Source organism: Girardinichthys multiradiatus, chromosome 14, assembly GCF_021462225.1.
Source record: "Girardinichthys multiradiatus isolate DD_20200921_A chromosome 14, DD_fGirMul_XY1, whole genome shotgun sequence".
NCBI lineage: Eukaryota > Metazoa > Chordata > Actinopteri > Cyprinodontiformes > Goodeidae > Girardinichthys > Girardinichthys multiradiatus.
The window spans coordinates 25,092,469-25,106,277 of record NC_061807.1 but is presented as its reverse complement, the minus strand read 5'-3'; the positions used below and the strand labels follow the sequence as shown (position 1 = coordinate 25,106,277).

Below are 13,809 nucleotides of genomic sequence, written 5' to 3'. Positions count from 1 at the left end.
AAGCAAAATAGATTTTTAACTTTAGAGACTTTTAAGTGGCTGAAGAAGAAACACTGGAAGAGGTTGGAAAGAATGTACAGGTAATTACCAACCAGCGCCCTTTAATCGCGGCTCTGAAGAGTTCAATTGGCATAATGCTGTTCCCCTAAAAAGATGTTTAATTCAACAGATTTATGTTTCTTTAATAGGAAGGGATTTGCTTTCATGATGGCGTTTTTTTCTTGCACAAGCACATTTCCTGAACAAATCCGATTAATCAAATCATAATGTATTCTATAGAACCAAATGCTTAAAAAGGATATCAATCCATAACTATTCAAGCCTGTCTTCATTATCTGCTTTGCACTTTTCAAGTTCACGCCTCAAAACAAGCCTCGAGCAAAACGAGATGAATTTATTCTCCATTATAAGCAACCGTTAGTGGCAATCTGGCACGCACAGGCACCACAGCCCAGTGTTTTTTTTAAACTAATTTAATTACCGAGCGCATTAGAATGGCTTTGCATTTTAGAAAAGGGCAAACAACTTGTTCTGTGCAAAACGCAATCTGTTAGTTTATGTTTTTTCACGGTGTTGAAATAGAAGATAGTGGCTCTTTGAAAATTAAAGACAGGGCCAAATGGTATGTTAATTAGTATGACAGTAATTGTGAATTCACTTAGTTAATGGGTGCAAAGGCTTGAAAGGAGTTAACAGGCCAATATGTCCTTGAGGTAGTGTGATTTACATACATTAGGTTTTTTTCACCATTTTGATGTGGCCATTTTCTGTATCAAAGTTTGTGGCTCAGCTATTTTTGTGATATATGTCTAGATATTGTATTTCTTCCTGGCATTTCAGGCATACAACATAGAGAACGTGGTTGCTTACATGTGAATGGCTCCACAAAAAGGATATCTCAAGACAGAATTCTAATTGCCTTAAAGTAGGCAGGGGCCAAATTGCTGTAATAGTAACCTGTGTTTCCATGAACTTCAACCATTTGCTTTATTTGGGTATTGGTGCATATTGTAGGTGTGTGAATGTGTGTTAGCTACATTTATGAACAAGGTATTACTAGGGACATGAATATCATAATTCACTCAAACCATTAAAACATCCAAATATATTTGCATGTTTTATGTAAAATGTACTTAGCAAAACAGCATACTCACCAACAAATGTGTTTTTGCTGTCAATGAGAACACACTGACAATAGCACAAAAAAATAGAAGTTTATTTATATAGAAGTTTATTTATTTAGTATACAAATCAGCACATAGGCATTGCTGGGCAAAGTGCTTCCAATATGGTCCTTGATATGTGCTAAACATGCATCAACAGGCATCGGTGCTGTACATACTGTTATGTGGTGGTTTAGGGCAAATTCAGAGACTCTACAAGGGGTTAACCTGTTAAAGCATTAAATAAAGTAAACTTAATAAAAGTGACAGCTTTTGGTACTATATGTAAACAAAAGTAGAAACTATTTTACAAAAAAGAGAAAAAGAAACTAGTATGGTCAAGGCAGAGGCTCACACAAGCATCTGGTCCAAAATGATGTCGGAACTCAGCAACAGCTACTTTATCTTTACTTCCGGAAGCACATCTTTTGATTAGGTCTTCAACTGTAACGTTTGTAGCCAGTAACACTAACTCAGACCTGTCAAGGGAAAAATGTTTGCAAGCTTGTCTCCAGCAAAAACACAGATTCAAGCCGGCATCCATTTATTTGTTTTTCAATGATTTATTTGGTGAAGTAATCTTGTTCTGCAAGAGCATCTTAGCTCCTACATCTAAATGAAAGCTTTGCAAAGAAACCACCCAAGCCCAAGACTCATGTTTAACAAATATATCAGATTAAAACATCATAAATATGTACATTGTAGGGGTGCTCCAATCAGGTTTTATGCTGCCGATCACTGCTACCAATCACCCTGCCGATTTCCAAAACTGATCACATGGATTAGCTGTATATGTTTCAATTCAATTCAATTCAGTTTTATTTATATAGCACCAATTCACAACACATGTTGTCTCAAGGCACTTCACAACAGTCAGGTACATACATTCCAATTAATCCTAACCATTGAACAGTGCAGTCGGAGTTAGCTTTTTATTCAAATTGGATACAAAGTTTTTCTATCTAAGGAAACCCAGCAGATTGCATCCAGTCAGTGACTTTCAGCATGCCCTCCTCCCGGATGAGCATGTAGCAACAGTGGACAGTCACTGGCATTGACTTTGCAGCAATCCCTCATACTGAGCATGCATGTAGCGACAGCAGAGAGGAAAAACTCCCTTTTAACAGGAAGAAACCTCCAGCAGGACCAGGCTCAGTGTGAGCGGCCATCTGCCACGACCGACTGGGGGTTTGAGAGAACAGAGCAGAGACACAATTTCAATTTAGCTAAAAGTGCTACCGTCATGATTTAGGGGGGTTGTGGTTTTTGTTTAGGTTTTAGTTATTCTTATTTCCATCTTACGTTTTTGGATCTTGCTTCTGTTTTCCTGGCTGTGCTTTAGTTTCGTCCTGAACAGGGTGTACCTCTCTCTCGTCCAATGACCCCTGGAGATAGGCACCTTGTCTATATTTGCAACCCTGCAAGGACAGGTGGGTACAGACAATACATGGATGAACATTATCCTAACTGAGCTGTGCATTTCAGCTGCTCCTCCAGAGTTACCATGGGCCTTTCAGCTGCGTTTCTGATTAAGGCTCTTCTTGCCCAGTTTAAGTGGATGTCCAGGTCTTAGTAGATGTGCCACACTCTTTCCATTTTTAGATGAGGGCTCATACATAGCTATAGCAAAAGTTCAAAGCTGGAGAAAGTGTTTTGTAATCTTGCTTTAAACTCCTTTAAAAAAACATCTGAGGCCTTCACAGAACAGATGCATTTATGCTGGAATTTAATTGCACACAGGTGGACTCTGTTTACTAATAAGGTGACTTCTGAAGGTTACCAGTTGATTTTATTTAGCATTGTCAGCATAAAGGCGGCTGAATACATGACATGCCAGACTTTCAGACTTTTATTTATAAGAAACTTTGCGCTAATGTCTCTTTGCTGGCAAACAGATATAACTCTTCAAATTGGATCCAAGAGTGTCATATGATCATATGCACTAAGTTAAGTAGGAATGAATTGCTGTTTGTGTATCCAGTATTTATTCATGAACGGGGTAATTAAAGTGCAAGTGTGGCTTGACTTTTCTTTCTGAGGTCTACAGAAGCAAACTGCATTCCAGATAGTTTCCAGCAGAGACTCTGTCTCTACAACGCCGAGTGGAGCAGTTTTTCCAGGTCTGAAGGAAGTACAGAGGTACCGCAATACAACGCCGCTCTGCGTGTAATTCTGCCCAGGCCTGCAGAACGAGCACCCTCCCACAGCTACGTAGGTTACCTGCAAGTTAACCCTTTACTTTGTTCACTGTGGATGCTTTCCTCAACTTCATCGCCCCGGACAACTGTGCTGAACCGTACTCCTCAGCACGGTTCACATAAGAGGTAGTGTTTGCGCAGAGATTAGCTTAGAATGAAATGATCTAAACAAAGTTCATTTTATGAAGTTTGGTTTTGTTTATGTTGAGAACTCCGCTAGCAGATTAGCTGTTAAGCATGTGCTCAGTTTGTGTGTTCTGTGTTTATGTTTTTAAAGTTAAGACAAACTTTATTTAAAGGCTGATTTTAAACACAGAAGATCGGCTATAACATGCCGTCCACTCTTATGCATTTCAACCGTTTTATTAGTAGTATTTTAAAGATATGTGTTTGATTCTGATGATAAGCTACAAGTTCTTTTGTTAGCCCCATCCGCTAAGCAGCTAATAACATGTGCTTGCCTTCTATGAGTCAGCTGAAGATCATTTACCCAAAAAGGTTGAGTAGTTTTCAATCTAGGAAATAATATTTCCCTAAATATTATTTTGCTAAAACTAAACTTGATAACGAATTAAACACCATTAAGACCAATTTACCCAGAAAGATTTGGTTCTTATTCAAAATAATATTTACTTAAATATTTTAATATTTCCTTAATGTTTCCATAAATATTATTTCAATAAATCAAGCTATTTAAACACCATAAAGATCTATTTATCCACAAAGGTTTGGTTTTTATACAAAATCATATTTCCTTAAATATTATTTTAATAAGTAATGGCAGCTAATTAAACACCGTTGAGAATTGGTCATCCAGAAAGTTGATTTTATTCAGCAAATAATTTGTTTTATGTTTTATCAAACTGTTTTATCTGATCTTGCATTGTGAATGGTTATTTAAACGTCTACCAATTATTGCCTAAATTGGTTCAAGTTAAGACTAACTTAACCTTATTTCCAGATTTTTCAAGATAATCCTTGGTTCTCAAACATAAATATTACATAGTAATATTGCATCACTCTTTCGGTCATGGTTTTCAACCATCTTTGATTCTCTTATTTATATTGTACATGGCCCTTAGTCTTCCTTATTCTTTCATTCTGCCTGGTAGTTTAGTTGGGTTGTTTTAGCATAGTAAAGAGTTTGTTGATTGAAATATGTTTGACTTCGAGTTGACTTATTTTTGTTAATAAATTCTTGTATTTCAAGAAATTGTATGATTTCATTCAGTGTTGTACAGAGTTTTGCTGTTCAATAATGCCAGAGTTTGGGTCATCCCTTTCAATTTTGTCCTAATACCACTGTCTTATTGGGCTGGTTTTCACAGGAAAACCCTTAACAGATCAAAATATTATAAAAAAAATATTATAGTATTATTATTAAATATTCATATTCATAATAACAATACTCCACTTCAGAGTTATGCACTACTTTATTTTAGAGTGTCACATAAAAACACAATAAAATACACTAAAGTTTAAAATTGTAATATCACCAAAGATAAAACAGTTCTACAAGTGTACATAGTTGGAAATGTGCTGTACAAATAGCTTGCTTACATTTCCTAAAGGTAATGCTGACAAGGCAGAAACTTTAATCCAATTTATGCTGCCATTCATTTTCCTGTCACTCCCACATAAAATACGTCCAAGTGGACGACCTCCATGCTTGTGATTCTGGTGGTGGTCAAGGACACTTCTACCTCTGCGGTGACAGTGGGGAAGGAAACTAAAAGGGCTTAGTCTGCAAACAAAGTTTTCAGAGTGTTTTTTGGATTAAATATATGTACATTTATCATGCGTTACACTCAGTGAAAGTGAGAGACAAACCTGAAATCCCTGAATGATTTTCTCACACCCCGCTCCTATGATGTGCGGGTGGAAGCCATAACTCTTAAAAACAGTGGTTTTCCCTGGCAATCTATAAACATATATCATCCAGTAACAACACATTCATCACAGAAAGGTGAGAAAAAAAAGAGCTGAGGAAGCGACAGTTTGCGTAATACCTCTGATTAAATCACCGGAAGGCGCCACAAAAGTTACACCCTCCACCGAAATCATTTGTTCTTGGCAAATTAGCACAGGCAGGTGCTATTATTCTTGTGTGGACCCTTGGGCTTTGGGACAGAAATTCATCTTTTCAAAAATAGAAGAGAGCAAATCACTGTGAAGTTATTCAATCTGTGCCTACTGATTCAAGTTGAATTACCTTTCTTTGCTTTACATGCAACCACGGGGCTTGTGACATTTAGAACAATGATAGTGACTATCAAAAGAAGCCGTCCTGGTTCAAAGCACCCTGGAGACTGGAGACAAAAAAAGGAAAGGGGAAAATAACTTTTGGACTCACTGTGACTGCACATTTTCACTTTAAAGCTTTATTTAGCCCTCAGAAGAAAAACCTATTGCTCCATCGCAGGAGCCGTTTCTTTAAGCTTGTCATATTTCCATCAACCAACCCCTCGATGTGTTTAACTGACCCCCCTCTTGCAAAAACTGCGACTGAGTGCTACCGCAATATGAATAAATAGGAAAACATGCGCTCATCTTTGTGCCACCTCACACAACGTACAGTTCTGAACTCAATTTCACACTTCGCTGCCTTCTCAGACAATTTAGACAGGCTGATGCCAACAGCAGAAAGTCAAGAGACAATGCATTTATTTATCGACTTTTTGGCAGAACGAAGAGGTGTGTGTTGGGAGAAAGAGATGATGGGGGGGATTTGTCAGGCGTGTGCGTGGATGTTGACGTGGATGTGCCCATGCAGCTCCTGTATGTATGACAGAGAGACAGAAGAGGGAAGAAAAAACAGAAATGTGATTCAGTCCCCGAAGAGATGCAGAGAGAGCACGGCAGAAAGGAAAAGCGAGACAACAGGCATATCCAGGGGAATTGTTTTCTTAGTCACTCATCCTGTGTTTGTCCCAGCACTTCTGCAACGTGTCGGAGGAGGAAATAAAATGCTCTTCGTCCACAGAGAGACATAGTCCACTGCGGGAAATCTGACAAATGATAATTAAAAAAAATAGAAAATTACCTCTATAGATTTTAGTGCAACTAGGCCAGTTGTCACAACAAGTCAACACAAATAATTTGCGCAAATGTGCTTCTTTCCCACTCATATGGTGCAGTGTGATTCACAGTGCACATTACGGCCCCCTGATGAATATGAAGATTTTATATATGATCCTCATTGCAGCTGCAGCGTGCTTCAAATTGTTAGGTACAGACTCATCAAACTAACATTGTTGTAGCTTGGATTTAACAAGTTTCTAAAACAGTATTTCACTTTGCACATGATGTTTGATGTATTGTCTTCCACCCATTTGTTGGTCTCACCAAGGGGTTTGATTGTGAATGTAAGGAATGCCATTCCAATCAAAAACAAAACATTCTATTTATTGACACGTTTCTTTTCCCCCTTCTTTTTTGTACTGTCGTACAGCATGAAATTCTGCACTCTATGTAGAAAGGACCTCGAGAGGTCACCCATGCACACAGCCTAATCACTAGCATAATAAAAATAAATTAGCAGATTCATTAATCTATATTTTCATTTCCAAAAAGAGATGATGAGGTATAATTGGAAATGTGTTTAAACAGAAAGGAATAGTGTTGGAATTTATTCTCCAGTAAATGCTTATGTAAAATCAACTTTTTTTAGGTAATTGGTTTCCCATGGAGGGAAGTGCTATGTCATTCATGATGTTAAGCTTTGCTTATACTGATATATTGCAATGTTACAAAAGTACTTAAAGGTTAAATATGTTTGCTATCCAATAAAACATTTGTCTACAAAGATGTAAGTCATATCTAATTGTCTTAGGCAGGCTGTGCGCACCCTGAGATTTTTTTCCCCTATATGCACTGAATTAAGTAATTAAATAAAAATACATATCTCACATCTTTTTAGAGGTGAAGAAGTCTTATAAGACATTAAATCTAAATCAATTGCACCAACACTAGGTAATTTAATAATTACAATATCTGCCTTATTCATCATTAATTATGGCCTTGAAATTGAAATATTTACATTCTCTGCTTTATTTAACCAGGTTGAACCTTCTATAAAATGATAGTAGATCGGTTAGTATAAACAACCTGGTTTTTGAGGTCTGTTGCATTCCCTTTTTCAGATGAAAAATGCCGTGCTGAAAAGGATTCTCTCAAACCCCCAGTCGGTCGTGGCAGATGGCCGCTCACACTGACCCTGGTTCTGCTGGAGGTTTCTTCCTGTTAAAAGGGAGTTTTTCCTCTCCACTATCCCTACATGCATGCTCAGTATGAGGGATTGCTGCAAAGTCAACACCAGTGACTGTCCACTGTCTCTACATGCTCATCCAGGAGGAGTGAATGCTACAAGTCACTGACTCGATGCAATCTGCTGGGTTTCCTTAGATAGATATTTATCCAATTTGAATAAATAACTGAATCTGACTGCACTGTTCAATGGTTAGGATTAATTGGAATGTATGTACCTGACTGTTGTGAAGTGCCTTGAGACAACATGTGTTGTGAATTGGTGCTATATAAATAAACTGAACTGAATTGAATTGAATGACAAAGACTTATTGCACAAACAGCTTCCACAAAGACAGCGGCAACCACCGTGGCAGGTACTTATTTATAGGATTCTTATTTTGTGGTAAGGGTATTTATATTGTTTTTCAAATTTATTTGTTGCCATGATTATTTGTAATTTGTTAAGCTTGTAAATTGTAGCTCCGGCATGCTGTAGCAGTCAATGCTGCCTGCCACTGCCACGAATTGAGCTCGGCCCTGCTGTCCCAGCGCCGCCCCACAGATAAAACTCCGCCCCCTCATTTGAATATAAGAACACAAAGAAAAAGAGCTTAAAATGAAAAACGGGGTTAAAAAATAAAAGTCACCAAAATATGTAATGTAGTTTACAAAATAAAAGTGTCACAAAATAAAACTATGGGAAGAAACTTGTGCCCTCAGAAACTGAATTTGAATTGCTCTGACTGAATTTGCATTTGTGTAATTTGAAATTAAATGCATTGGTTTGAAAATGAATTTCACTAAACTGAAACTGAATTTTATGGTTTGAAATTGAATTCATTAGCTTTTAAAATGTATTTTGTTGTATTAAAAATTCAGTTCGACTACTTTCACTTTCAGGTCTGAAATTCAATTTCAGTTCCAAAATTCAGTTTTTTGTGTCATACATCCAGGTCCATGAGGATAGCCACAGATTAATCAAACACAGATTCATCGATTTACGTTTCACATCAGGTTAAACTTCCTTTACGGCATGTTGAGCTGGAGCAGTGCAGGATACATGAGCTTGGCAGATGTCAATCACCAAGTCAAATGAACATCTACAGGAAGCATCATGTAAACAAATGATGGTCAAACAGTAACACTTATGCTACCTGTAGCTATTAGCTAAACATGCCAAATTAGCCTAGTGTGCCGTCGGTGTTACGTCGGTCTGCATTTCTCTTGCCCTTACCTCAGCGTAACTTCTGTTGCCTAGCAACCGTGTTAGCGTGAAGCGCAGAGCTGTGGAGCCGAACAAATGGAGCCTGAAGGTTAATAACGCTGTCTCTACTGTAAATGACTACACGGTTTTTATTTACCCTTTTACATATTGCTGATGGCTTATAATCCTATTATTTTTAAAATGTTATTGTTTTATGATCTTGTTCATTATTCAGCCATTTAAAATGTTGAAATCGTTTTTGTGTTCATAGATATAAATGTCTAACACTAGATACAATGCATTGATGACAAATACCATTTGCTTAATTTATTTGCAAAGCTTTCAACAACTTAAACACTAACATATTAACTTCAGGAACAAAGTTTAAATCAGTTTGCAGAGCATAATAAAAATCATGATAATTATTATTATTATTATAATAAACCGAACATTAATATTAGATTTCATCTGACTGAATTATATCTGTTTAACTTCCACCCATTGGGGAAACCCAGCGGGATTTTGAAAACAATGTGCGACAACAACAATCAGGTGTTCTCTCGGGGTTTAGCGCACTTCAACCACCCGGTCAGCTGACAGCTTAATTGCATTTGTGCAATTAAGCGATATCTTGATAAAATGATCAGATATTTTAGGTTTACACAACTACATTCTTGTCTAAAAACACTGTAAAAGTTCAGTTGTTTCACAGAAAGCGCAATATATCCAATTTTATTCACAACCTTTCTTTCTCCTACAGCCTTTGCTACTTCCGTAGAACAATCTACTTCAACCCGCAATGAATCATGGGATAGGGTGGGACATGGAGGATACACCGACCAATCTGGGGAAAAGAAGGACGCATTTGTTGAAACCTTGGAGATTGGACAGTATTCGTCGCCTCATCCAGGACGTTATAAGCCTACAAATGCGTCCTTCAAAGGATGCAGTTCTGAATTTGGACACAGCAATAGTGAATGATATCCATGAATCAGTAAATCTATGTTTGATTGATCTCGGGCTTCAAAAACCCAGATGTGTGACACAAAAAGCTGAATTTTGGAACTGAAATTGAATTTCAGTTCCTCAAAGTGAAAGTAATGAAACTGAATTTTCAATACAAAGCAAAGCAGTTTTCAAAGCAAACAAGTTCAGTTTTAAACTAAATAAATAAATAAATCTTTAAGTAAATTAAATACATCTTGAAATGAATTAAGTAAAATAAGATGATTTTTGACGACATTTTTTAACATAATTATTTTGTTTTATTTCATGGAATATTTATTAATAATTCATCAATAGCAGTATTTATTAATTTATTAAATTTTGAATGAAACGGCTCTCCATAGTAGCGCTATATAATTAAACTTGACTTGACTTGACTAGTGAATGCAGTAATAAAAAGCACCACTAGAGGTCTGTAAATGCCCCTTTTTACATAGTTTATAAATATAGGTATTTTGTTTAGCTTTTAGTGTGTAGTTATTTTATTTAGTTTTTTGACATAATTACTGTATAGTGTAAATGCTGCTTATGTATGAGTTATTGTGTACAAACTGGGGTTATTTAAATTTGATGTTTGATGTTGAGTATTGCATTTATAATTTATTACTGTTAGTATTATTTAATCACCTATTTATAGGATTCTTATTTTGTGGTAAGGGTATTTATATTGTTTTTCAGATTTATTTGCTGTCATAATTCTTTGTAATTTGTTAAGCTTGTAAATTGTTAAGTTACACCGCTTTTTCCATAGTGGGTTGTGGGGAAGCAGGTGCCTATCTCCAGCAGGACAGGTCGCCAGTCCATCGCAGGGCAACACACAAACAACCATGCACACACTCATTCACACACATAAGGGCAATTTAGAGAGACCAATTAACCTAACAGGCATGTCTTTGGACTGTAGGAGGAAGCTGGAGTACCTGGTCAGAACCCACGCATGCACGGGAAGAACATGCAAACTTCCCCCGGCCGGGAGTCGAACCCAGGACCTTCTTGCTGCAAGGCAAGAGTGCTACCAACTAATAAAAACGATACTATGCAATTTGTTTTGTAAACGTATGTTGCCGATGGAGGCGAGCATCATGTAAGATCTCGTCTAAGGGCGTCTAAGGTGGCCCTGACTGGGTGTACCTCAGTAAAGTATGGCCTGCTCTCTGTTTATCTGGAGAATGTACCCCAGCAGAAAATAAGACTAGCTGCCTGTAACTGGCTGTCTGAGCTCCTACAGAATCTGATCATAGATTTCCCAAGAAGAGATGGTGTCTCTAATTATGTAGATGAACCAGTATCCTGTCCACTGCCTTGAGAGAAGACAATATTGAAACTGCATCTCCGTGCACTGAATGTGTGTACCAGTACTGGGCAACCCCAGCTGCTAGACCGAGAGCAGCCGCCACACAACTCAATGGCCCTTCGGATATGCTTCACTGTTCATCGGACAATTCACACTAAGAAGTTGTGTCTGGGCAGAAAAAAATTAGTATAGGATTAAACTCATTAAATATTGTTTATTTCATTGAGTTTTGCTTTGTTTTGATGTTTAATCTGTGTTGGGCCAGAGGAGGCATAAAGCAGCCGGAGCTGAGGCTATCAATGATTCAAACATTATCACAATGAGTGGTTTTAGCACTGATAGTTCAGTAACGTGAGATTATTCCATTTTATTTGTGTTTTCCTCTCCTCTCACTAACCTGCATATAATATGTCTGCATAGTTTTTATAAACATGCTAAATTTCTGTAATCCCAGCTGCTCTGATAATGCTATGACAGTAGCCACTATTGGACCTGGTCATCCACCTAAACATTGCTACGTTTACTACAATGCTTGTTCTGTTTGCGCCGTGATTTGTCATAGCATGCCTTCAGCGCTCATACACACATTAGCATTGTAGTGTGGTGATTAAAAGTGAACGTGGGACTTAAAGGTAATTTCTAAATAGTGCCGCAGCCCTCTATTATCTTTGCTGTTACCTAACCCGCTAATTGCGCTGTACATCCATCTGCCATCTTGTGACTCCATACACGTTTCTGAAGCCATCTTCGTAGTCCATTACTCCATTCAATCCGTCACCAATTAACCCAACATTAAGAATAGATTGTCCGAAATATCATTAATTTTTAATTCAGCAAATGTTTTTAAAACATTATTTTACTAAAATGCATGATTGTCATTTCTGCTTTGCATTGAAAACATCTAGCAACTCATCTTAATCAATTTAAAACTAATTTGGCCTCATTCCCAATTTCTCACAACAAACCTTAGTTCTTAAACATATATATTCACACTTAACTGTAATATTCCTGCATCCTTATTTTATTAGTTATTAGTGTTATGTCTGTTTAACTCATTCATCTATGATTATTCTTTGGTTAATTTTTCTTATTCTTTTCCCTTTTTTTGTAGTTTAGTTAAATAATAGTAGCCTAGTTAAATAGTTTGTTGACTGAAGTATTTTAACTGGTAGCTGAAGTAGTTTGTTAATAAATTATTGTCATTTGGAGAGAAGTTGTTTGTGTTTATTTTTTAATTGAGTTTGAGTTATTCTGTACATGTGTGCAGTAAAATGGCAGCTAGTGTTATTTTTTTTAATCTCTAGAGATCAAGGATTGTAACACAATAAACTCTACAGGAAAAAATATTTTGCTCTCCTCTTCTTTCAGGCCAGCAAACTCTTCAATTACTTCCTAATTTAAATCTATCATTTCACAAGTAAATTTCTTTTCCATGGAAAGCATGGTCAGTGCATTCAGCCTCTCCTGTGTCAAGGTGTTTCTCAGAAAGGTTTTTACGCTTTTCAAGGTTGAGAACCTCTCAGCTTCTGCGGTGGTCATGGATGTGGTGATGATAATCTTTAGAATAGTGACAGTTTCTGAAAAGACCTCCTCTAAATTGTTATTCATTAACAACTGAAATAGCTCCACAGCACCACAACAGGCTCCAAACTCTTCTTTCGTGAGATGGGAACAAATTCTGTGTTCAGCTTGCTTGTTCAGCATTGGGTAGGCCTTCAAGGTTCTTCAAGATGCATTTTCAAGATTTGACATGCAATGTTGCTTAAAACTGTCCCCATGCAACAAGGTTGCACAGACTAGATGGTCTATGATGGATAAGCTCTATCTGGTGTATCCCAGAATGGTGTCGACCTACACAGAGAATACAAAAATACATAGGGAAAAAATAAATGTCAATAATTTAATTTTGACACTTTTACCCTCTGTTGTGGCATGATTTTGGAAATAAATATGTTGCTATTGTGACTACTGCAATTATTACCTGATCTGAAATTTTCTGAATAATGTTCAATGTTATTAAAAAAAACAACAAAAAATGAGGTGATCAGGTGATAGGCCGTAACATCTGCAACATGACAATGTTATATTTAAAATTGTATTTCAAAACACATTTCTCCTCTAATGAATATTACAACCTCCAATAAAACTTGGACAATGACAGATACCAACAACATAACGTCACCTTTTCTGTGACCGTTTGGCGATATTTTGAGTATCCGATGCCTCTTTGCTCGCAAAGTCTCACTGCTTTGTTCACTGATGGAATAGAGAAATCTTCTGTAAAGGATAAAGGGAAGTCGTAATAACCAAAAACAGGAAATATATAATGATTTAAAAAAAATGATGATCATGTTACTAACAGGAATATTTATTACCTCATGTTTTGTATGTCCTGTTCAAATTGTTGGATGATCCATTTGATATGGACTGAGCCTATGTTCTTCGTCTGGGGCTGGGCATAGAGGAGGTTCCACATCTGGCACAATGAGGTGAAAAGGTTTCAGAAAGAATTAGTCTTGATGTTCCAGCAGCATGGCCATTGCTCCTGCCTCTCTGATGGTACTGGGGTAAAGGTCACCTAAATCTTGTATATTCTCAAAACACTGAATAAGATCCTCTCAGTGTTTGGCTCGGCTGTGAAAGTTCAATCTGACATTGCTGGATATTGGAAGTCTATGGGCCACCATTTTATAAAAG

General features: G+C 37.0%; 1 long non-coding RNA gene across 1 annotated transcript; it reads right to left on the bottom strand.

Moving 5' to 3' along the window:
• Positions 1-4,807: 4,807 nt before the first annotated feature.
• LOC124880212 lies at positions 4,808-5,672 on the bottom strand. The gene is made up of 4 exons (XR_007041264.1): positions 5,574-5,672; positions 5,371-5,500; positions 5,192-5,282; positions 4,808-5,105 (listed from the first exon to the last, which is right to left on the bottom strand). It is a non-coding gene; the product is annotated as an uncharacterized LOC124880212 (long non-coding RNA).
• Positions 5,673-13,809: the final 8,137 nt, after the last annotated feature.